We start from the raw sequence: 25,452 nt of genomic DNA, 5'->3' as shown, positions 1-25,452 counted from the left end.
CCCCTCAATGCAGGGATCTGGAGAAAAATGTAGCCTTTCCTGCTCTTTCCCCTCTCCTTTCCCTATCCCTCACTTCTCCTTCTATTTTTCAGAAACTAAGCCAGTTTTTCTGCACAGTTTAAATGTTATATATACCATAGACTCAATTTTTACCCCATTACACCTCCTGCTCACCCCAATTGAGCAGAAATTCTCTGGATTCCCTGGCACCACTTTATCAAATGACATTTCTCTGTGTTTTCCCTATGGGAATTATTAATTTTTACATGATACTGGAGTTATAAATGTAGACACCCCATCTCTTTTATAAAAATACATGATCATTCAGGGCAGAATCTATATCAGTGGATCTTGGCATAATCCAATAACAACCTTCAGCAAACACAAAAATAAATTAGGGAGAGTGGATGTGGCTCAAGCAGTTTCTACATGGGAGGTCCTGAGTTTGGCTCCCTGTGCCTCCTAAAAACAAGTAAACAATCAACAAGCAAACAAATGAAAAACCAACTCAGGGGAGCTGGTGTGGCTCAGTGGTTGAGCTCAAGCTTCCCATATATAAGGTCCTGGGCTCAGTCCCCAGCCCAAGTACCATTTAAAAAAAAAGAAAAATTAAACAGTTACTCTCCTCAAGGTAACACAGTTTGGGCACATATTAGGCGTCTAATAAGTATTTGTTGTATGAATGAATGAATGAGAAAATGAATGCAAATTTTGCAAATTATGGGCGTCCGCCATTCACATTGGGATTTCATGCAACAACACACTGTCCCAGCAATGGCCAGATATGATTCCCTTGGCATTGCTGTGCCCCCTTCCCATCTAACCTTTGGGCTCCATCACTTGGAAAGAGAAGAAATCATTGCACTGGAGGCATTTGAGGCAGAGAGGGGTCTCAGCTTGCCAGGTTGCTCTGAAAGTTATCATACAGTGAGTTGGCTTAAAAATAGGGAATTTATTATCTCATGATTTTGGAGGCTAGAAGGCTTGTTTCTTGGAATCAGTAGTGCTTGGAGCTGGCTTGCCTTGATCCTTAGGGTTCCTTGGCTTTCCATCACATAGTGCTATCTTCTTTCTCTTCTGGGGTTACCCCTGACTTCCTTCCCCTGCCTGCTGCCTTTTCTCCACTCACTGTGAATTTGTTCTGCTTATAAAGGACTCCAGTAATCCAGTTAAAGGTCCACCCTCATTCAGTCATGCCACAACTTCACTAAAATAACGTCCTCAAACGGTCCTATTGACAATGGGTTCTCACCCACAAGGATGCAGATTAAGACTAAGAACACATCTAAACTGAGATACATAATTCCATCTACCATAGAACGAATAGCCGCCAACCAGACAGACATGGGGGGGGCTGAACTGTGGTAATTGTGACATAATTACATAGAGATCAGACATTCCTGAGAGGTGGGGAAGACTGGGAGAAAGAGAAATATGCATGGAAGGTAGGATGCTCCTATACCTGCTAAGTGTTTATCCTATGTTTCAATGTAATGCCTGCTAGGAACTCCCCTGCTCCCCTCCACAGCCAGCCTCAGTTGTTCTTTAAGGTTCTAGAGCTCCAGCAAAGAGAAAGCTTTGAACCTCCAATGTGTATATTTATAGTCTGTTAGAGACACGAGAAGGATCACAATAACTCCTGGAGTGTATTTCCTCCCTCTGGTAACCTAGATAAACCTCACCAGCAGCGTGGGTATTCTAATCCCTTCCTTTTCTTGCCTTATTCCTTTATTGTTTTCCCAGCAACTTAATAGCATGGCAAGAGGGTGGGAGGCTATAAAAGGGCCAAAATTAAAATGAATTATAGACAAAGGTGTCTGGCTGGCAGAATTGGTACAGTGGTGGGTAGAGGGGTTTGTTAACTTCTTCAGGATTTTTCTTCTTCCTCTTTTCTAATACTCTAACCTGTGTATGTTCTCACACTCTCTGCATTAGGCAGAGTAGAGTGTTGATAACTTCCAGATCTCAGAAAGTTAGCTCAAAGAAAGGGCAAAGAATTAAGACTGACTTCTTAATCTTGCAGTGTGACCAAAAGTAATTTTCACAGTTTTCTTTTTTATTCTAGGTTATTGTTTATTTTCAGTATTCCATGAGCACCAGGGATACGATTGATAACAGGCATCAAGGTAGTGTTGGTTATGTTTTTTTTTTAAAGATTTATTTTTTATTTATTTCTCCCCCCTCCCCCCATTGTCTGCTCTCTGTGTCCATTCGCTGTGTGTTCATCTGTGTCCACTTCTATCCTTATCAGCGGCATGGGAATCTGTGTTTCTTTTTGTTGCGTCATCTTGTTGTGTCAGCTCTCCGTGTGTGCGGCACCATTCCTGGACAGGCTGCACTTTCTTTCGTGCTGGGCGACTCTCCTTACGGGGCGCACTCCTTGCACATGGGGCTCCCCTACGTGGGGGACACCCCTGCATGGCAGGGCACTCCTTGCGTGCATCAGCACTGTGCATGGCCAGCTCCACATAGGTCAAGGAGACCCAGGGTTTGGACTACGGACCTCCCATGTGGTAGACGGATGCCCTATCCATTGGGCCAAGTCTGCTTCCCTGTTTTTTTTTTAAGATTTATTTTATTATTTATTTCTCTCCCCTTCCCCCCACCCCCCACCCACATCTGCTCTCTCTGTCCACTAACTGTGTTCTTCTGTGTCCGCTTGCATTCTTGGCAGCACCAGGAATCTGTATCTCTTCTTATTGTGTCATCTTGCTGTGGCAGCTCTCTGTGTGTGCAGGTGCCACTCCTGGGCAGGCTGCACTTTTTTCTCCCTGTGCAGGGCAACTCAATGCGGGGCACACTCCTTGTGAGTGGGGCTCCCCTATGCGGTGGACACCCCAAAACCCCACGTGGCATGGCACTCCTTGTGTGGCCACTTTGTCCATAGGCCAGCTCACCACATGGGCCAGGAGGCCCTGGGTTTGAACCCTGGACCTCCTATATGATAGGCAGACCCTCTATCAGTTGAGCCATGCCTGCTTCCCTGGTTATGTTTTAAAAAGGGCCAGTCTTAATATATAACATAATTGAGGCATCGGGGCCTGCTTTCTACAATTTCCTTGTTCTAGTCCACTGTGATGTGTTTTCTTTCTGCATTGAGATCTTTTTAATTTTTTAAAATTCTCCATCATTATGGAGCATGCACCAACAGAGAATCATGTAATAATTTAGAATAATTATGCAAATATTAATTTTGTTTATTCATTCAGCATTCTGTGTACAGGTACTAAACCAAGCCTTTGGAGTACTGGACAAAGAGATGAAAACCTCTGCATATATTCTAGCAAAATACAATAACTTAAGTAAATTACATAGTCTGTTAGAAGGTGATAACTGCTGTGAAGAAAGAAAGTGTGAGTAAGGAGAGTGGGGCGTTGCATTTTAAATTTTCCATATGGATTGCAGGGTAGGCCCCACTGAGAAGGTGACATTTGATCAAGAGTTGAAGGAAGTGGGGGAGACAGTCAACTATCAGGTGACTGTGCAAGGGCGTTTCAGGTGGAGGGGACCAGCTGTGGCAAAGGCCCTTGTTTGGGAGAAGTGTGCCTGATATGTATGAGGAGCATGAGCAGGGGACAGAGTGGCTGGAACACAGAATGTGCAGGTAAAGGAGTAGATGAGGAAGAAATGAGGGAATGGGGCAGGGCTTATGGCATAGGGTAGGGTGAGGACTTTGGCTTGTACTTAGAGATGAGTAGGAAAGTTTGGAGGATTTGAGCCGGGAAGGGAAATTAGTTGTCGGCAGGGAGTCGCGCCGCAGGCACGGATGTTGGTTTCGCTTTCTCCACCGCGGCCGCGGTGGCTGCTGGGAGCCTTCCTCGCACCGCCCTCGCGAGCCGGGCTGTCGACTGGCCTTCGCGAGCCACGGGCTGTCGACGCACCTCACCAGCCGTGCAACGGGGACTGCTGGCCGGGGCTGCTAGTCAGCGACGGGGACCGTGCTACACACTCACGCAAGCCACTGGCCAGAAGTAGACAGCTTTATTGGCAGAAGCAGGGGAGGCAGGGCGCGCGGGCTTATGCGCGATCTGCGAGCGAGTCCGGGGAAGGGGTAGTGGACGGGAGATATATGGGGTGAACGCGGAAACATTATCTGGTTGGTTGGGACAGCAATATGCCTGTATATGGTAACTATAGATTTACTAGACAAAATGGCGGAAGGAGATGAAATGGCGGCGCGGTGCATGCGCACTGTCCTCGCCCCGTGACTCAGCGCTTTGAAGACCATCCCTGAGTTTACTCAAGGGCATGTGGGGGCTACAGTTTACTCATAGTCCCGTGTCTTGTAGCGCAAGTCTCATGGCTTGGACGGCTGCACTGCCGAGCCTTCCCTCAATTAGTGATCTAGCTTTTGTTTTTTTAAGATCCCAAAGAGAACAGAGACCCCTTAGGAGGCTCTTACAATATTTCAGGGGAGAAATGTTATAGCTCAGACCAGGTTGGTGGCCGGGCAAGGGATGAGTGGTCAAATTCTGGATGCAATTTGAAAGTACTACTAATAAATTCCTAATGGATTGGATGTAGAGTAAAGAAAAAAATTTTTCAGTATGATACACATATATATGCTTGCTTGGTTATGTTGAAATATAGCAGATAGAAAACATACTTAATGGTTAAGTTCATATATCAACATGGCAAGGTTATGGTGTCCAGTTGTTTGGCCAGTCAAACCCTGGCCTCATTGTTACTGTGAAGGTATTTCATGAATTTAAGTCATTAGTCTGTTGATTGCATCTATGAGTGATTACATCTACAGTAACAAAGGAGATTGCTGCCAGCAATGAGAGAAGTCTCCTCATGCAATCAGTTGGAGACCTTAAAGAGAGAACTGATGATTTCAATAGTCAGAAAGAAGAATTTCTATCTCTATGTCAGCCAGCTAGCTCCTCCTGGGAAATTCATTGAAATCTTCACAGGAGTCTCCTACCTGAGCCGGCCCTATGGAATTTGGCCTTACCCATCTCCAGGGTTGCTTTAGTTAACACCTATAATAAATCTCTTAATGTTATATATATATTAGTTTCCTGGAGGAGCGAAAAGAGAGGAAAGTTTTGGTTCTTTATTGGCATGTTTCAATGTTATTTGGCCTTTTGCAAAGCACACTATTGCTTCAACCCCATGAACTTATTTCTAAAAGCATCATCCTTGATGCTCATTTGACTGATGTCCTCAATGATGACCAGTGATGCCACTGGTCCATTCCCGAATCCCCAAATCAGGCCTTGGCTGTTGATGTTTTTTGCTACCATCTGCCAAGTGCTTGGCACTACAGAGAATGATGTGTGCCCTCAGCTCCTGCATGTATCAAACATAAACAAAGAAAAGAAAATATCATCTCTGAATACCTTTGCCACAGCTGGTGGCACTTGGAGCTTTAGAGGAATGCCTCAAGCTATTCGGGTAGCTTATGCCTGTGTCTACACGGTTGTTTTCCAATCTCTAGGAAGTTAACACAGAAAAGCAAACTGAGGTGTGGTGCACCCCAGCCTCTAAGCCATGAGACAGAAGGGACATGGGCTGGCCAACATTTCCTCTCCCACAGAATTTCTTTCTTACTTTTCCTTTTCTCTCTCTCTATTAAAATCTCTTGCAGGTCTGAACAAAGCAGAGATGACAATCACAGAAGACAGTCACTACTTTTGTTCTGCAACTGGTCCCCTCCACAATTATTCCTGCTCTGCTCACAGAATTATATTATGATGGAGATGAAAGGGAGGCATGCTTTCCAAACGGCAAAGCATTAGGTAGTGATTATTTATCCAATTGCGTAGGCACAGGGGAGTTGGAAGTCCCAGGAGTTGAGGCAGGTTGCTGTCCACATTAAGCAGAATCCTGAAAATCATTACCCCAAAGCATGGGAAAGGAGAATTTAGGAATATCTGGTGCAGACTTCCTCTCACCTGTCTCACCATCAGCAAGCCTAGAGAGTGAAAGTCTTTGTTTTCCCGGGCCAAGATCTAGGCTTTTTGCATCTTTACATCAGATTTTCTTGTGTCCTGCTTACTCTGCTTACATGCAAAAGTGAATGAGACTCTTAAATCACTTTTCTGTGAACCCAAGATTCTCCCAGGGACTGGTTGGCACATTGAGCGCAGCGTGGCAGGGGAGACAGATCTGACCTCCCTTGTCGTGTGTTGCTGGGTCTCCATCCAACTTGCTGACACCCTCAGGGACCACTCTGTCCGTGCCCCTTGCCCAACCTCTCAGTTGAAGGGCTCTCACACAAGGCTGCCGCCGTGCCCCGGGGTCACATTTTCATGCTGCCCCTGTGTCTCTCTGGACTCTTTTCTGTTTAACTAGGAAAAGCTCAGTTTGTGTTGAGTTGAAAAATTCCTTCCAGTAGGTATAAATGACTTCTATTTATATTTGTGTGCTTTTTCAAAAGATGTTTCAATAATTGTAAATCCTCAGACCTGCAAGTCTTTAGACTTGAATGTACAGAGCCTGCTGGCTTTGCTCATCCTTGGCTGGGTATTAAGCCTTTGGCAATGGACTTGTTTTCTCTTTTCTATTTCTTTCAATTTGTACAAATCCTATTGTCCCCAAATCTCTACAAGAAAGTTTTCCTCAATTTTTCTTACCTGTGACAGAACTAATTCCTTCCCTCGGCTCTCTTTGATGTTACTTCTGTTTTCGTTTATTTATTTTTGTTGATTGTAAACATGAGAGAATCCAGAAAGCTGGTTCCTTCTCCCATCCTTACTGACTGCAAACATATTTCACTTGTACTAAAATGAAATTAAACTCTGTCCTTAAAGAGCATGCTGGTTCTGAGAATTCGGGTACCGCTTACAATTGCCTTAGTTTAACACTGATAAACTTGGAACCATGAACCTGAGGCAGAGTTGATTTAGACTCTAATGTTTATTCCCTAAAGAGTCTTTTATTGACCCAGCTCTCAGACCACACAGCCCTCTGCTTCCCCACCCCCTCAACACCCTCCCCTCCACAGGACTTACTAATACTTTTGACCTTACCTCCGCATTTTACCTGTTTGTGCACCAAATAGTAAGGGGCAGGAATTGTTCTTCGTGTGGTGGAGTATGTAGGGGATAGTTGTGAATTGCCTAAGTGTATAGAGATTCTAAGAGCAAAGGGCCTGGTGAAATAAAAGTATTGCTGTGGTTATTATAGTTAGTGATAAATGAAACTTGCTTCAGTTGCCATATGAGCATACATGGCCCCTTCTCTGCCAGTCTTTAAACTTTTGCTTGTAACATTTTCTGGTGTCTTTTTTCTGAGCATTCACTAAATGCATACTCAGGTGTAAAGAGTCCTGCAGCATCTAACTGGAGTTCTGATGTGTGCACATGCAGTCAAATCAGTTGACCTTGTCTTGCTGCCTATAGGAGCCACAATCCAGAACTTAAAATAAGGGAGTTATTAGTGATCTGTTTACCCGGGTAAAAAACAAACAAACAAAAATACACCCAATTTTACCTGTAGAGACATTTGCCTTTTAAGACAAGAGATTTGGGGACAAACAATCCAAATATCTTCCATGACATTGGGTCATTTTTAACTCATTATTCTCCTGATGACAATATTGATAAAGATTCTATTAAGTAATTATATATTAATTTATTTAAAATTGTTTCTGAAATATCACAGAAAGGAATTTTAATGGAAGAAGACAATTTAATTCTAGAGACCATCAGAAGTGTAAAATAAAAATTTTAAAACGTCTGTCTTTCCTGAAATTTTAATAAGTTTATAGCAAATAGAAGTAATAAGTATAGTGGTTAAGAGCATGGGCTCAGGGGCTAGATAGAGTGACTTCCAAGGCTCTGTGTGACTCGAGGAAGTTAACATCTATTTTCTCATCTGTAAAATGGGTGTGATAATAAGTAACTCGATGCAGTTGAAAGAACTTAATAACAGTTATCCTTTCTTGAGCAGATCCTATTTATTGAATACTTTCTGTTTCTGGGCACTTAGTTTCACAACAATCCTGTGAGGGTAAACAAACAAACAAACAAATAAACTTTCTGATTCTGGGCACTTAGTTTCCACAACAACCCCATGAGGTTCATCCACGTAAATACATTAATCCATGCATGCAAAACCTTTGACTGCACCCAGCCACAGTAGGGCTCAGTGAAGGCTGCCTAATATCATGTATTCACAATGAAATCAGCACACCTTTAAAATTAAATAAAAATTCTAACAGGAGGGAGAATATTTCAGTACAAGGCAGTCTCCAGGAAGCTTAACTTACAAAGTGACTTCTTCTGAATTTGTCGACCAGCTCCCACTAAGTGACAGCAGGTGGAGAGCTCACAACCTAATCCTGCAACTAAAGGGAGAGTTATAAAGCATGCCAGCAGATTAGCTGGTGCCAGGAGGCATTGCCAAAGTCATGTACACTAGCTTTTGCTTCTCATCTCCCTTAAAGGGCACAGTGGATTAAAATGGGGAAGAAGCAGTGACCTAGGGGTTTGTGACCAGTGTGTGAATCAGGCTGGGAAAAAAAGCACAATGGTAATGGGGGATTAAAAACACTAGAGCAGTCACTGATTTGCAATAATTTAAATAAACCCATAGAGTCCAAATTTAGAATTTATGTTACCAGGGATGGGGAGGCAATAAGGTTTAAAATGCACAGGGTTTTATTTGGAATGATGTAAATGTTTTTGGTAATGGATAGTGGCACAACATTGTGAATATAATTAACAGCACTGAAATATATATCTTAATCTGATTAAAAAGGGAAAATGGTAGATTGGATATATGGTAGCAGAATAAAAAATTTTTTAAAAATCCATGGAACAACACTTCATGAATAGTGAACTTTAATCCATGGACTATAATTAACAGTACAATTATAAAAATGTGCTATCATCAGTTGTAACAAATGTTCCACACTGATGCAAGTTGTTAATAATAGAGTAGCTAATGGGAATCCTGTATTTTATGCATGATTTTTCTATAAACCCACAATTCCTCTAATAAAGGGGAAAAAAGCGCCAAACCCAAAACACGAGAACAGTGATTCCACAAACTTTTAAGTTTCTGGACCCCTATACCCTCTTAAAAATTAGTAAGCGGGGAAGCTGATGTGGCTCAACTGATAGAGCATCTGCCTACCACATGGGAGGTCCAGGGTTCAAACCCAGGGCCTTCTGGCCCATGTGGTAAGCTGGCCCACGCGCAGTGCTGCCGCACACAAGGATGTCCCCTGTGTAGGGGAGCCCCACATGCAAGGAGTGCGCCCCTCAAGGAGAGCCGCCCCGCAGGAAAAAAGCGCAGCCTGCCCCGGAGTGGCGTCACACACACAGAGAGCTGATGCAGCAAGATGACATAATAAAAAGAGACACAGATTCCTGGAGCTGCTGAGAATGCAAGCAGACACAGAAGAACCCACAGCAAATGGACACAAGAGAGCAGACACAGGGGCGGGGGAGGGAGAAGGGGAGAGAAATAAATAAAATAAATCTTTTAAAAAAATTTAGTAAGGAGTGTGGATGTAGCTCAAGTGGTTGAGAGCCTCCTTCCTACATGGGAGGTCCTGGTTTTGGTCCCTGGTGCCTCCTAGAAAGGAAAAGGCAAACAACAGGAAAACAGATGAAAGAACCAACTTGGGGAGCTGATGTGGCTCAGTGATTGAGCACTGGCTTTCCACACGTGGGTTCAGGGTTTGATCCCTGGTCCTGGTACCTCAGAAAGGAAAAAAAAATTGATGACCCCAAAGATCTTTTGTTTATTTGGGCAATATCTATACACCAAAACTCAACATGTGGTAGATTCCTAAACATTAGGTGCAATGTGGAATTTCAAACTATATCATGAATTTCATATACTCTGTGCACATGTGAGAGAATGAGCGTGAAATGGACAAATAATGTCTTAATATTCTTATGAAAATAATTTTGACCTCCTAAATAGGTCTTGGAGGCTCCTAGGAGTTCCTGGACCACATTTTGAAAACTACTGCTCTAGGCCAATAATAAACTCTCTCTCACTCTTTCTCTCTTCCTCTTTTGGCTCTTGTGGTTCATAGCAAAAAGACTTGTTCAGGTTATCTTAGAGAAGGCCTGAACTTGACCTGTGCAATTCTCTCTGACTCATTTTCATAGGCTATTCTCTTTCTTATGACACCTCAACACCCCCATTCTTCTCTCTCCTTTCTTGTACCTTCTGCTTCCTCTTATCTTCAGCCTGGTCATGTTTACTCTAACTTCCCTCTCAATATCATGCTCTTATAGGTTAAAACCCTATAGCTATAAAGTACCCATTAATGTTAAGTGTCAGCAATGGGGGGAGAGGAGTGTTCGGGAATGTTGCATCTTTAATTCTGAGAAAAATGTTATCTGTCACAGAAACAACCAAATTGCTTTGTCAGTTGTACTGTTTTATTCTAAGGCTCCATATTCAGAAAAATCAAGGAAAAGAGGAAACTTACATATGAAGCAAGTGTATTTCTCAGAGACTTAAAGCCTTTGGATTGTTCCTAAGTTGAGATTTGAAACCCGCTGATATACAGCCAGCCCCTACTGTCCAGTTCTTCAGGCCTGCCCTGGACAACTAACAAAACAGTGATGATGGACCAGTCCCATTCTGAAAGAAAAGAGTGTATCTTCAACTGCAAGTAAAACTATTCCATTCCTCTGCCCCATATCTAACTGTCGGAGTGGACATTGTTCCAAATCCCTAAAGATTGAGGAATGAACAAAAGTAAGGGATGAGTGTGACCACTGACTAAGGCAGATTTACTATTATTGTAGTTTATCTTGTGATAACTGAATAACTTGAGCTTTGATATAAAAAAATACATTTTTAAATAATCATAATAAAAAAGATCCTAAGCTAACTGCACATTTTCCTGATATCTTCAAGTTCAAATTTATAGTGAAGAACTCTGGTTGGTCAGCTCATATTTTTGCACCCGTCATGGCAGATCCACTGGCAAGACCATGGTTGGACTGTGCTTGGCCCATCAGCTGTGGGATGTGGAGACGCCACCTAGTGCAAAATGGGTTTCTTCTGTGTTCTTTTTAAGGTGACTGAAAATTTACCACTATCGTAATTTAACTTGAGCTTTTTTGGAAACTTCCAAGCGTTCTCAGTATTCTTCAGGGGCTCTGCCTACGACTGCAGTTCAGTATGAAGTTTAATGCAGCAGTTAAACATACAGGCTATGGAGACGACTGATTAGATTTGAATCTTATGTCAGTCACTTGCTGCCTTCATGACCTTGAGCAAATGATTTAACTTTCCTAAAATGTAAAGCGAAGGTGATAATGGTACCTACCCGTAGGACCACTGTAGGATTAAATGAGTTGATCCATGGAAAACCCTCAGCATAGAGAAAGCACTTACTCTGATCATTAAGTGTTACTTCAGCAGTGGAGAATGAAGGCAGAAAGGAGAGCGCCCAAGCCCTGGGGACAGCTCACTGACTTGCCTCTTCTTGCTAATAACCTTGACTGATTCAGGACACCTTTTCCTCAATCACCAGATTTTCTTATTTGGAAATAGTACTACCCTCTGTCACCTAAGCACTAGAAAGCTTATTTGGATAAATAGCATTCTAATTTTTTTTTCAGTCCCTTCTTTCCTGCCCAGTATTCATACTGTTTCTTTCTTCTTTTCTATTCTCCCATTCCTTTTTTCCCTTTCAACTTCTCCCCTTTTATCCTGTTATCTTTTTTAAAATTAATTTATTGAAATATGTCATCCACACACAAACATACATAAACAATAAGTATATAATAATAGTTCTGAACTTACAAAACAAACATATATAACATCATACAGGACTCTCATAACTCACCCTACCACCAACACCTTACTTTGTTGTTAAACCTTTTTAACTAATGATTAAAGAGCACTGTCAAAATATTACTACTAACCAAAGTATTTTCCCCCAAACCTCCCTATTATTATTATCTTTATGTCATTTATATATGGACATACATAAACAATTAAGTGTATAGTAACAGTTGTGAACTTACAAAACATACATAACATCATAAAGGGGTCCCATACATCAAGCCTCCACCAACACCTTACATTGTCCTGAGATGTTTGTTACACATTACAAAAGAATACTGTCAAAATCTTACTACTAATTATAGTCCTTATCTTACATTTGCTGTGTTTTTCCCCCAACATACCTTATTATTTATTATATATATTTTTTATGACAGAAGTTGTAAGCTTATAAAACAATCATGCACATATGCAGAATTTCCAAGCAACACACCTGTATCAACACACCACTCTGTGATGGAACATTTGTTACAGATAAGATAATATCATCTGATTGTTAACCATGTCCATAGTATACTTTTGTCTCACATTTTCCATACTGCCCCATTATCAACACAGTACATCTTTGGCATAGATGCAAGAATATTATATTATTACTGCAAATCAGTAATAATATACCAGTTGTATTTTTTCCATGTGTTCCCAACACCCTGAAGTAGTGATATACATTTGCTCTAGCTCACAAAGGACACTCTTGCATCTGTACCATCAATTACAATTCTCACCCACCTTTTGGTTTACTGTGCTATTCAATTCCTAGATTATTTTCTAACATTCTGTCAATTGGCATTTACATCCCTAGACTACCATTTTCAGCCATGTCCCTATTTATAAACTAGCTATTACTATTTTTACCACCCATTCTATACATTTCCACACTTTTACAGTAAAGATAACTAAAACTTCTATGTACATTAAACATCAGTAGTCCATCTAAGTCCTTCTCTTATCTCCATTAAGAATCCACCACTTACCACCAAGTCTTGAAGATATTTTCCTACAATTTCTTCTAGAAGTTTTATGGTTCTTGCTTTTATTTTTAGGTTTTTGATACATTTTGAGTTAATTTTTTGATAAGGTGTGAGATAGAGGTCCTCTTTCCTTCTTTTGACTATAGATATCAAGTTCCTTCAGCACCATTTTGCTGAATGGACTGTTCTGCCTGAGCTGTGAGTGTTTGACAGGCTAGTCAAAAATCACTCGACCCTACCTGTGAGGGTCTGTTTCTGAACCATACATTTGGTTCCATTGGTCTATGTATCTGTCTTTATGCCAATACCATGCTGGTTTTACCACTATAGTTTGGTAGTATGATTGAAAGTCCAGGGATGAGGGTTGGCTTTTCCTTTTATGTTTCTGGCTATTCAGGACTCTTTACCCTTCCAATTGTGTTGCTAATTGTGTTTTCAATTATTATTTTTTTAATGCTGGTGGAATTTTTATCAGGATTGCATTGAACCTGTATATCAGTTTGAGTAGAATTGACATCGTAATGATATTTAGTCTTCCAATCCATGCACATGGAATGTTCTTCCAGTTATTTAGGACTTCTTTGATTTGTTTTAAGATTGATTTGGAGTTTTCTGAATACAAGTGCTTCTCATCATTGGTTAAGTTTATTCCTGACTACGCAAGTTTTATCTGTCATATTTTATTTTCACCACTCTTTTGACACTTTTAGTTACCTTTATTGATAAAATCTTCATTTCTAGACTCCTTCCAGGCCCCTCTCTCCTGTCTTTTCTTTTTAGGTTCTAGCACACCCTTTAGTATTTCCTGAAAATCTGGTCTCTTGCTTAGAAATTCTCTTAGTTTCTGTCTATCTGTGAATATTCTAATCTTGCCCTCAGTTTTGAAAGACAGTCTTGCTGGATATAAAATTCTTGACTGGAAGTTTTTCTCTTGTAGTGTCTTAAATATATCAGACCACTGTCTTCTTGCCTCCATGGTTTCTGGTGAGAAATCAGCACTTAATCTTATTGGGTATTCCTTATATGTTATGCATTGCTTTTCTCTTGCTACTATTAGAATTCTCTCTCTGTCTTTGGCCTTTGACATTCTGATGAGTATGTGTCTTGGAGTTGGTCTATTTGGATTTTTTTTGGATGTGAGTACATTGTGTTTCTTGGACAGGGATATCTATGTCTTTCAATAGGGTTGGGAAATTTTCTACCATTATTTCTTTAAATATTCCTTCTGCCCCTTTTCCTTCCTCTTCTCCTTCTGGAACACCCATAACACATATGTTTGCATATCTCTGGCTGTTGTTTAGTTCCCTGAGACTGTGTTCAATTTTTTCCATTCTTTTCTTCATCTGTTCTTTTCTATGTTCACTTTCAGAGTCCATTTCTTCAGGCTCACCAATGCTTTCTTCTGCCTCCTCAAATCAGCTGTTATATGATTCCAGTGTTTTTTTATTTCATTTATTGCACCTTTCATTCCCAAAAGATCTGCTATTTTTCTATGCATGCTTTCAAATTCTTCTTTGTGCTCGTCTAGCGTCTACTTAATATCCTTAATCCTTTAGCCATCTCAGTGAATTTATTAATTTTTGTTTGTACATCCATAATTAGTTTTCTCAACTTCTTTATGTCATTTGGAGGCTTATCTTGTTCCTTTAACTGGGCCATATCTTCCTGTTTCTTGGTGTGGATTGTAATTTTTGGCTGGTGTCTTTGTATCTGGTTTCCTAGAGTATTTATTCTGGGTGCAGTTTTTCTCTTTAGTTTAGGGCTTCCTGCTCTTTCTCCCTTGCTGGTTGTTCAGTAGGAGCCAAGGATGTAATTGGTGCTATAAACTGTAGAGGCTCAAGCTCTACTCATTGCTCCAGGGACAGACGAAGCTTCTCCCAACTTTCTCCTTTCCCAGAGGTAGGGACAGAGTCACAGTTGTGTGGAATAATCCAAGTCATGCAGGCCTAGACTGTAGTTGCCCAGAGAGACTAATGAAGCTTCAAGACCCTTTCTCCCCTACCTGGGGCATGGATGCAGCTGCAGATGTGGGCAGCAATCTATGCAGTGCAGGTCCAAGATGACCACAGTTGCCCCTGTAGACTTTTAATTATTCAGTTTGTGCCAGCCAAGGGTACCCTCAGTTACCTGTATAGACTGGTGCTGAGCTAGCCAGCCTCCTCCCTGACAGAGGTGGGAAGCCTACGCTAGGGCTGCCCGCTGATTCAGGTGAAAGAAACCATTTCCTACCATCAGCCTGATATTTGGTCAGGCTGGTTTCCCCTCAGGCTGGGGGTGGGGTCAAAATGGCAGTCACTGGCCTTTCTCTGACCTGGACAAATTCACACCCCAGCTGTTCCTAGAGTTATTCCTTAGCCATCCAAGTCTACCAATCAGTAGCTGAAACTGGCAGCCAACCATCTCCTCCTCCCCTGTTTTTGGGAAATGGAGCCTCCAGTTCCAGTCACGGAACATCTCCTGATGCAGCTTGCACCACCAGAGTAGGACAATCACCAGCCTCCGCAGCTTGGCTTGCAATTTCCCAGAGAGGCTGGTGCAGGTCCCTGAAGCTTCCTCCCTGTTGGAGGTGGCTCTGGAACTTAGGCTAGACCTGCAATCTGACCTGAATGGAAAGAAGCTGGTCCCCACCAGCACTGGGATTTTCAGTCTGCCCTGCTTCCCCTCATGCCAGGTGCGGAGTAAAATGGCGGCTCCTGGCCTCTTTCTGACAGGACCGGCTCAAACTTCAGCTGTTCTCAGGATTATACTTTAGCCCACTGAATTTTACTCATCAGTAGCCCAACTGTCTCTTCCACCCCCATTTTTGGGAAGTGAAACTTTCAATCCCAGGCACGGAACAGCTGCCGAGGTGGTTTGTGCCTCCAGTGGAGGATGGGCATGGGCCTCTGGGGCATGGAGTGCTCGTTCAACTTACAAGTCTACTCTGCAGATGGGCAGTCTCTTCCTTTCAGTCCTTCAAGGATGTGGCAGGATGCTCTTCTGGCCTCCTGGAACCCCCAAACAGGTGCTTCAGCTAGCTCCAGAGAGCTCTGGGTGTTTGCTAACTGCCCTGTAGCAGGAGCTGACTCTAGGATCACCTCACTCCGCTGTCATCTTGCTGTACTCTCCCTCTAACCTATTATCTTTGTCTTAGTTGAGGCATAGGATAAGCTGTTATAACAAAGAGACTCCCAAACATAGTGGCTTAAAAAGAGAAAAGTGTTTGTTTGCGTCACTTAATTGAAATCATCCAGAAATAGAGGCCCAAGGCTGGGGGAGTCTATCCTCCACTGGGCCATTTGCAGATCCAGGTTCCTTCCTTCTTCTTCTCCTACTCTTTCCTGGGCTACTGTTCTCATCTGCATAACTGAAATGGGCTCACCCCATGTCCAAACATTCCAGCCCTCAGGAAAAGGGGAGAAAGGAAGTGGAGAAAGCAAGCAAATTCCTTTAAAAAAATGTTTTTTGGAACTCAGGCCATTAGCCAAACCCTAGGCACAGGGCATGCTGAAGGTGTGAGGGCATCTGGGGGCTTTTGCTTAGCTAAAGGGAGGGAGCCAGGATTCTATACCTTAAAAAAAGAAGGGGAGAATGGAAGACAATTATTAGCTTCTGCCTCCACCATAGTCTATCAGTAGAACTTATAGGACATGGAAATTACCGTTTCAGCAGCATAATGTTTCCCAAACTTCACAGCAATTGAGCAAGCTATTTGTTGCCCCTGCATGCAATACCCCACCACTCTCCTCATTGACTTTTGTCTGAATGACAGCATCTTTCCCTTCAGGTTTCAATATAGGTATCACTTTCTTAAACTTAAAGACAGAATTGGGTTACTTCTGATGGCAACCCAGAGCACTTACAACTTAACTCCCAGTACTATTTTTCCCTTGTAGTTCAATTGCCAGTTCATTTGTCTATTTTGCTCCTTAGGTTGTGGGTTGCTTTGTCTTCTTCAGTGTACTCCCAGCACCTAGCACAGTGCCTGGAGTTGAGACAGAATGATCACACAGAGAGTTATGAAAGCTGAAATCCAGCAAAGATCTGCTGTGTGGCCAGTGGTAGAAATGATGGAAGATCCTATCAGATACTATGTGGCAAGTACTATATTAAGTTCTTTACATATTATAAAGCATTATTTCTCACAAAACCTTACAAGGTAGAACCACTCTTATTCCCATTTTATAATCCCACTTGAGAAAACTAAAGTACAGCAAGGTCAAGAAAATCGTTTCATGTCATATGGCATCTGGACCCAGGCTTTCGGGACCAAAGTCTTTGTTCCCACCCACCATAATATATGGCTCCTCAATTATGGCCCATAATAAACCACTAACCCTGCATGCCCTCAGGATTCAATAGGAAGGGGTCAAATTCCGCACTTTGTGCTTTCACAAACAACATTAAGATGAATGTTTTTCCCACTAGCTTGGATTTCAGGGAAAATTAAGGAAGGGATTTGGAGACTTAGACAAGCTCCTACAATTCAACTGTCCATCTCTGTGTGTGAGGCAGGTGACCAACGCACCCCAGTTTGCCTGAGACTTTCCTGGTTTTAGCACTGAAAGTCCGCTGTCCCAGGAAACCTCTCAGTCCCAGGCAGACTGCGATGGTTGGTCACCCTAGTGTGACATTTCTGTGACTGAGTCTAGAGCCATTCTTGCCACAGCCAGGCCAGGTGGACCCAAGAAAGAAGAAAAGGTGTTGTTGCCTGCAATGGGTTCCCCCAAAATCCCCCAGGCCCTCTTCTGTGTCTGTTTCCAGTTTTCTTGCTCCTCTCCTCAGAACAGGTGACCAGTGCTCCCCCTGGCACCAGGAGGACCTTCCCATAAGCCCACTGGTCTGTGCAGGCCAGTGCTGAAAGAGGATGCACATCAGTCCCTGCAAGTCAAATCCCATGATTGCTATCAAGCCCATTATTTTCTTCTAGGGAGAGGGGAGAAGGTATGAGTGTGGGCCAGGCTGGAGACTGTTTAACTGAGGAACTAAAGCTCTCCTTCAGGAAGCCATAGAGAGGCAGAAGCTCAATTTAATTCACTTTTTAAACATTTATTAGGTGAATATCAACATATCAGTAAATGTTCCCACTCTAATCATGCCAAAATGAGTCACTCAATTACCCAAATTCCCTAGTTCATGTTCAGTGGGAAACATTATATTAAGAGAAAATTTTAAATGGCTTCTTTTTATTACTCTATTAACGTCAAATGCCAATGATTCAGCATGATAAAAATCCAGCCATGTCATCGAGTAATTGCAATGTCACTATGTTCTGAGGTTTGAGTGATGACCCCCACTAGCCCATTGTCAACATCTATTTTGTGGATTCTCGTCTCTTTCTTTAGCCCTAATCTTTGACCGAAGGCTAGAGAGTTATACCATAAATGCAAAAGGGAGCCATAAATTGAATACTTTGATATTTTAGCATATTAATGGAATAGCATACACACATTTTTTCTCAAAAATGAAATAACTACTTATATATTCCTTTACTCAAATAAAGTTCATTAAAATAGGCATTATGGAAATAGCATATCAAGTTTTTCAGTGAACTATATGATGCAGTGGCTTATTTTCTAAGTAAATGAAATATACACTAGCAATATGACCCTGGAGAACTTTTAATTGAGAGGGAGAGAAATAATGGCAAATACCACAGTAGCTTTGGTTTGTACTCCCCTCGCATTCAATATTAGTATCTAACATTTGGCAGATAAGCAGGAGAACAATACAGAGCTGGAAAGAACAGTTGATTTGGAGTGAAAATCCAGACTGCAAATGGTTCTCAGTAAGTTAGATGGGCAAGTAGCTAAAATCTTTACAATATAACTTAACAGGAATAAATGTAGCCATAGTTAGACAAACAAAACAAGCTAAAAAAATACATAAACTATAAAAAAGCAATTTACTTGAATAGACAAACCCAAATTAACTAACCACAAAATCAGTACAAGTCAATGGTGACTATATAAATCCCATGTAGCTATAAATCCAATGTCGTTTTAGGTTGAATTAAAGGGAAAATGTGGCTAGCACAAGGTGGGCAATAAGTCTATTGAATTTTTACTGGATGAGATTGCATTTAGAGATTTTTCTATCATTCTGGATACTACATTTTCAAAGGAGCAATAACAAACTAAAATATATTCATAGAAGAGTAACCAGGATGTCGAGGGCATGGGGAACCATCCTGACTGAGAAAAACCTGATGGAATTGAGGCTGTTCAGCCGAAAATTAGAAGGCTTAGGGGATTCACGAGAGCTGTTCTCCAATACTGAGAGCACTTGAGAACTCGAGGTTGACTTGGGGAGTTCCCCTCTAATCTCCCTCATCATTTCCCTATTTCTTGGAGATTATACTAGAAAGAGAGGAAGGTTATTATTTTGTTGTACATATATAAATGTCAGATAATTTTTAGTATACTCTTGTAGAATCTCCACACTATTCTTACAGCTACCTCCTGTGACAAATAATAGCTTCCATAGCAAAGGTTCCCTTTCCTGCAAGTATTCCAAAATAGTTCCATTTCTCAAATGAGATTCATGCTTTCAGGATTCAGAATGAAGGTCTAAATGTCCTCTAAAAGACTCCATGCCTAAGGAATCCAAGAATCTACTCTCTTGTCTTCTCCACATCCTTGATGTTTTCCAACTTCTTGACTTGCTTATTTCTAAAAGAGACCATGTCTCAGTCACCCAGGCCCCAAACTTGAACTCATCTTCTCCTTCATCCCTTGGATTTCACCAAGCTGCAAGCCTTGAGCTGCAGTCAGATTTTGTACATCATAAAGTGGCCTCGTCCTGCTCAGGGACACTGGCCTTGACAATTTGCCCTGTGGTCATATGTGGCAGTGGTGTGTATTTCACTGAAGGCTCCTGTTAAGTAGAACTCAGAGATTTTGCCTCTGGGGCTCATGGGAGGGGGAGGCTGCATAAATTTTGATGAGCAACTCCTTCCAACTAACTCTGCATCAGAACTTTCATCCTGGCATCTATGAAAGCTTCTTCTTAGAGAGATTCTGAAAGATGTTTAAAGGAACAAACGAAGTTGTGAATCTATTTCATGAGATGAATGTGGTTTCTTAAGAGGTGGAAGGGTCTGGGAGACCCTAGAGTCCTCAGTCTGGGAGATTTAACTGTGTGCCTTCTGAAGCCTTGGCGTAGAGAATAACTTCAGACATGACAGGAAGTTGTAGGAGATGGGAACCCAGCACGAGGCGAAATGTCTTGTTTTGCTATTCTCAGTCTCCTGGGTCTTTAGGGCTTAGAGCCAGAATTTTGGAGACTGGAAAATTCAGAAGAATGTTATGATGTGTCTGTAACTCCTTTCTTCTAATAAAGGCTTAGACAATCAGTTTCTCATATCCATATTGTGAAGATTTTTCTGGAATTAACCTAGTGCATTGAGAGAGTAGCCAGAGTTTGCTGTTTACTTTATTTGTCCCTCTAAATGGTTGAGGTATAGCACTGAGCAGTTAAAAGAGCAGAGAGCTGCCCTCGGCACATCTGATGGTCTCTCCCTCTCCCTTGGAGGTGGTTTTTCTTGAGCCTCCCAGGCAGGAAATTATCTTTTCAGTAGACTTGGCACCCTCACACCTTCTTTAGGGCCTGGAAAGAGTTCCCAGCTATGAAGCTTGGCAGAACACTCTGGGAGCTGGGGACCCACGTGACCCTTTGCCTTGTTCCCAGATCACGTGCTCCCCTCCTACGGTTCTAGGATGTAGGGTCAAAGTTGTGGAGTCTGGGGAAATCTGGGTCACATTGTGAACCACGAGATGTAGCCCCACTCTCCTCAGGCTGGCCTCAGATTATCTGGTCCTGATATTCCTGTTGTGGGAACCTCTTTCCAACTGATGTGGCAAGTCTTTGGGGAGACTTCTTCACTCAGCTTTCATTCCATCACTGACTGTGCTTTTCAGGGTCTGTCAGGAAGGGCAGGTTGAACTAGGACTCCTCATCCCTGAGGTATCTGTTAGGAGGTTTGGATGGTCTGCTGCAGGATGTTCACTAGGTCACATCCTTTTCTTAGAGGTCCTTCCCATACTTACCATTCACCAGACTGGCTGATGATAGGTGGGAAATTCTCAGAATGATTGGAAGTGAAGTACAGTCCCCATTATGCTGCTGGAGTCCTCTTTCTATCCAGGGGTAGGAGTACTGGCCTTTGGAAAAGGAATCCTATAGCAATACCATTGTAATATAATCATAATCATGTTTATTGTGTGCATGCCCTGAGCTACTTAGTGTGCTAATTGCTTGCTGTGATCATCTTTTGTAATCCTTTGCAAAGGTGTAAGTAATATACTCTTATTACCCTCATTTCCCTGATATAAAATTTGAGATTTAAATAGGGTAAGTTGCTGTTTTAGCACCACATAGCCACAAAGTGGCAAAGGAATGAAGGTTTGGATCCAGACTATCTTTTCTTTAACTACAACTCTGCATAAAGTAACAGGTTCTTCTAACCTCACCTTTGATATTCAGCTATGAACATTGTCTTTGATGAGTTCTCCCACCCCAGCTGCTTGAAATTCTAAGCAAGTAAAGAGTAAAATTTTTAAAGCATTTTAAAAATTTCCCTCACCCCATAATTCATTGAAGAAAATGTGGGAAATCCAGTAAATTAGAATAGAAGAAAGGAAAGAACTATACCACTAATATTTTGAGTATTTTTCTGTAGAATTTAACTCAGGCATAATGTTTGAAAGATAAAGATTCAAATTAAAAAATTACAAATTCTTTCTTTGACACTCAAATAACTTCCATAACCCTGCCAAGTATGTATAGCCTGTTTAGAAAATCCAGTGGGGGAAAAGGTCAATAAGTTATAGGAACAAAAATAAGAAAACATGTGAGAAAGAAAAAGAAAAGGAGGTCTCAGTTCCATAATTCTGTAAACCAGCCTCATCTGGCCAATGCTACCTAACAACAATTTTTGAGAGCTCCTTTATGTCTACCACTGTGCTAGAAAATTGTGAAAGATTCCAAGAAAGTATGAAACTTTATTCTGACTTCAAAAGAGATCATTAAAGATGCAAGACATAGAAACATAAAACAAGTAAAAATGGAAGATATCATCGATCTCAAAACTGCAAAGAATGCTTGTCTTAGAGATGAGGCAGTCATTCAGAAAGGACTGCAGTTTTGATGTTCTCATGACACAGTGTCTTTCAAACTGTGGATTTCAACCCCTTACTGGATTGTTAAAGAATTTAAGTGGTGCAAGACCACCAGTTAACAAATATTGTAGAAAATATCAAAGTGTGTCACATGTAGGAAGTTTATGTATTATTTCATGAACTTTGTTTTTTTCAATTATACACACACACAAGTGTATGTGATGAGTTTCATTATAAAGTGTTTTTCTTCCCATGGCTTCAAAGACTTTAAAAAATGCTCCCTTATTCAAAGTAATCTATAATCTAGATCTTTATTACTACCATTTAATAAATACCCCCAAATTGCTAGGGTCTGTTTATAATAATACTTAAAACAACTTTTTAGGAATTGTAATTATAGCATTCTTACCATGCAAATCATCCAGGAAAACTGTCTCCATGAGAATCATAGCTAACATTTACTGAATACTTTCCAGTGTGTTGGGCATTGGGTTAAATATTTTGCATGCATTATCTATTCTTCTCACATCATCCCTATGAGATGGCTACTATTGTTATTCCCATTTTACAGATGATAAAACTGAGGTTTAAAGAGATAAAGTAACTTACTCTAGATCACATAGTTTAGCTAGTAGAATTCATGCCTGACCGGGCTCCATAGCCAAAACATTTTATCACCATACAACATGATATTTCAAGAACAATTCCTTCATGGTAAACTTTATGATTTATAAAATCTGTTTTGCTGTCTATCTCTTTAGAAGGATTCTGAATTTAGCCCTAGGAACATTCAATCTCCTTTAGTCCCCAAAGAAGGTTGGTAAAGGGTGCTTCTGTGGTTATGGGTATCTTATCTTATTCAGAGGAACCTATTCTCTCCTATTCCTACTGATTCTACTGTTAACAGGCCCCAAATCTTGGATACTAAGGGACACCCTCCTATTCTTACCAAAAGAGTAGGGATTCCCCTCATTCCTTCGTCCACCAAGAAGGAAGTTTCCTACCCATCAGCAAGAAAACAGGACTCCTAACTTTGGGAGTCTCTGGAACTGGAATGAATGTATCTAGGTCTGGGATCAATAAGCATTTTCTAGAAAGGGCCAGGTAGTCAAGAGTAGAACTTTACAATGGCCATCACCAAATGAAGCATCCGACATCTTCTATAAATGGACCAAAAAAATGAACCCACATAGCTATGGCACTGATAAAGTCTATGCTAAATAAGGCTTGTGCTCTTACACAGGACATTTTCCTGAATTAAGAGAAAATTGCCTCTACAACCGAAACCACCAACCCAAGAGCTGCTGTTTGCATTTTCACTCTGTGATTCCATTCCTTTACCTTTTAATGTGGCTTCTAATGAAAAAGAGGATAACTATTCTAATATAATGTTAACATAAAAAGTAGTGTGCAGAATTGGTTATTAGGTAATATGACCTAATGGTTTTCTAAAATTATGCATTTTACATGTGTGCCAAGATTTCTTTCTTTCCTGCTTGCATCTTTCCTTTCTTCCCCCTGTCCCCCCACCCCCATTTTTGGTATTAATAACCCCCTACTGCTTTCTAAAAAGGTATGCCCTGGAAACCAGAAGACCCTGTCCCCACCAACTGAGAATAGGTGTGGGAATATAAGCTTGAGAGAATTAAGGCCAAGTTGTGCTCTGCCTGTGGAAGGAAACATGGAGAGGCAGGGGAAAGATCTGGGAATGGGGAGGCTGGCACTGGGGAAAGATGAAGGTGGGCAGTGTGGTAGGAGGAAGTCTGAGGAGGAAGACACAGCGAGGTGGGGATGATGATGGTAAGCAGGTTGAAAACTCTAAAATCTCCTCTTTGGAATCCTCAGGAACATCTTCAGCATAGTGCTTTATGGGATGAATTTTTTTCTTTGGGATATAAAGAAGCAAGTCAACACTGGCACTCCCACCAAGAGATAGACAATATATGCTTTATTCTTTCCTTCCCACACATGCACAGATATACACATTGTATCTATTTATGCAAACATATTCCTTATATAGATAATATAATTAATGATAATAACACGCCAAAAATCTTAAGTTGCTAATTCTTCACAGTAGAATTACCAATTATTTTTTATTTTTAATGCTTTTTTTTTTTTTGTATTTTCTGAATTTTGTACAAGGAGTATGCATGGATTTTATCCTCGGGAAAAATTAAAGCAAACAGCGTCTTACCAGTTATTTTCATCTTAGTGTTTATGCAGAAGAAGAAGAAAAGGAACCAAAGAATTTTGAGGACATTGAGTATTTGAGAGGAGCCTAAGGCAGCTGCAAGAAAGGGAAACTGAGGGTCCAAAATCTTCCCATGTTCCATTTTTATTAAGGGATTTTTGGTGAAAAACATTGGAAAAATATAAATATAGCACTGCATTTCCTTTCTGAAAGCCCTCAAGGGAAAAGGCATGGAGTGGGAGTAGAAGAAGTGTTGAGTTGATGAGGCAGTTTCCCACGTCCTGTGTTTGAGAGGAGAAAAGAGATAACTTTAAATCTATGAAGGTGGAGAAATGGATATTTAAAATAAGCTCCTTCTGCGTATTTGTTTTTCTTTACTTTAAAATGCTGTTAATTTATTTCTACTTTTCCTCCATCTATGCCAATTTCAGGAAGTCTTAATCTCTAAATCTCCAACTGGCATTTTCTGGCTTTTTTCCAGGTGTGTGTTTGAGGAGAGGTGAAGATTTTAAATGAGGAGGAATGAGAAGAGAAACAGAGGAAGGACAGAAGTCCTGGGCTCCTTCATTCAGTTCAATCAATCAATATGTGTTTATTTGCTCATTCATTCATTCCTACATTCATTCATACAAAGCTGCCTCCCTCCCCCCTTCCTCCACCTCCAAGTAACCTCTATTCTGTTTTCTATCTTGGCAAATTTGTTATTTCTAGGCATCTCTTATAAAGTGACATCATTCAATTTTTGTTCTTATGTATCTTGTTTATTTCACTGGGTATAATGTTTTCAAGGTTCTTCCATGATGCAACATATCTCTTAACTTCATTCTTTCTTATGATGGAATAATATTCAACTGTGTGTATGTACCATATTTTTTTAATCCATTCATTTGTTAATGGGCACTTCAGCTGTATCCACCTTTTTGATTAATATTTATTAAATGTTTACTTGAGCCCAGTGACTGTTCAGGGTGATAGACAAACAAAGAATAAGGCAGAAACCCTATCTTTTGATGCACCATTTTATACAAGGGTTCTCAATCTTGGCTACACATTGGAATCACCTGGAGACCTATTGAAACATACTAATATCAGGGCTGCACCCCAGACCACCAAGGAGTGGGGTCTGAACATGGGTATTTTTTAAAAATCCAAATATTGAAACATAGCTGCTAACCATTGTCAGTGGTCCACATTATGGCTTACATTTTGGACCATATACTTTTATAAGATCTGATAAAATTTATTATGGTCTGTATCCATCATTCCAAGATCATGCAGAACACTTTCATCATCCCCAAAATGCCCCCAATTCCGCTATTTTATTCTCCCTCCCCTTCCCCTTTGAAGCCATTAGGCTTCACTCCCTGAAGAACAAGATTCATAGTTACTTGCATCTTCACTGAGGCCTTGACACACT

At 41.1% G+C, this 25,452-nt stretch overlaps 1 long non-coding RNA gene across 1 annotated transcript in view; it reads left to right on the top strand.

Moving 5' to 3' along the window:
• Nucleotides 1–24,723, top strand: part of LOC139439953 (uncharacterized) — a 74,042-nt gene extending 49,319 nt beyond the window's left edge. Inside the window, exon 3 of the long non-coding RNA XR_011650017.1 lies at nucleotides 24,517–24,723. This is a non-coding gene — a long non-coding RNA (uncharacterized lncRNA). The remainder of the gene's footprint in view (nucleotides 1–24,516) is intronic.
• Nucleotides 24,724–25,452: the final 729 nt, after the last annotated feature.

The sequence above is a fragment of the Dasypus novemcinctus genome, chromosome 11 (genome assembly GCF_030445035.2).
Source record: "Dasypus novemcinctus isolate mDasNov1 chromosome 11, mDasNov1.1.hap2, whole genome shotgun sequence".
Classification (NCBI taxonomy): Eukaryota; Metazoa; Chordata; class Mammalia; order Cingulata; family Dasypodidae; genus Dasypus; species Dasypus novemcinctus.
This window is presented reverse-complemented; position numbering and strand designations above follow the sequence as displayed.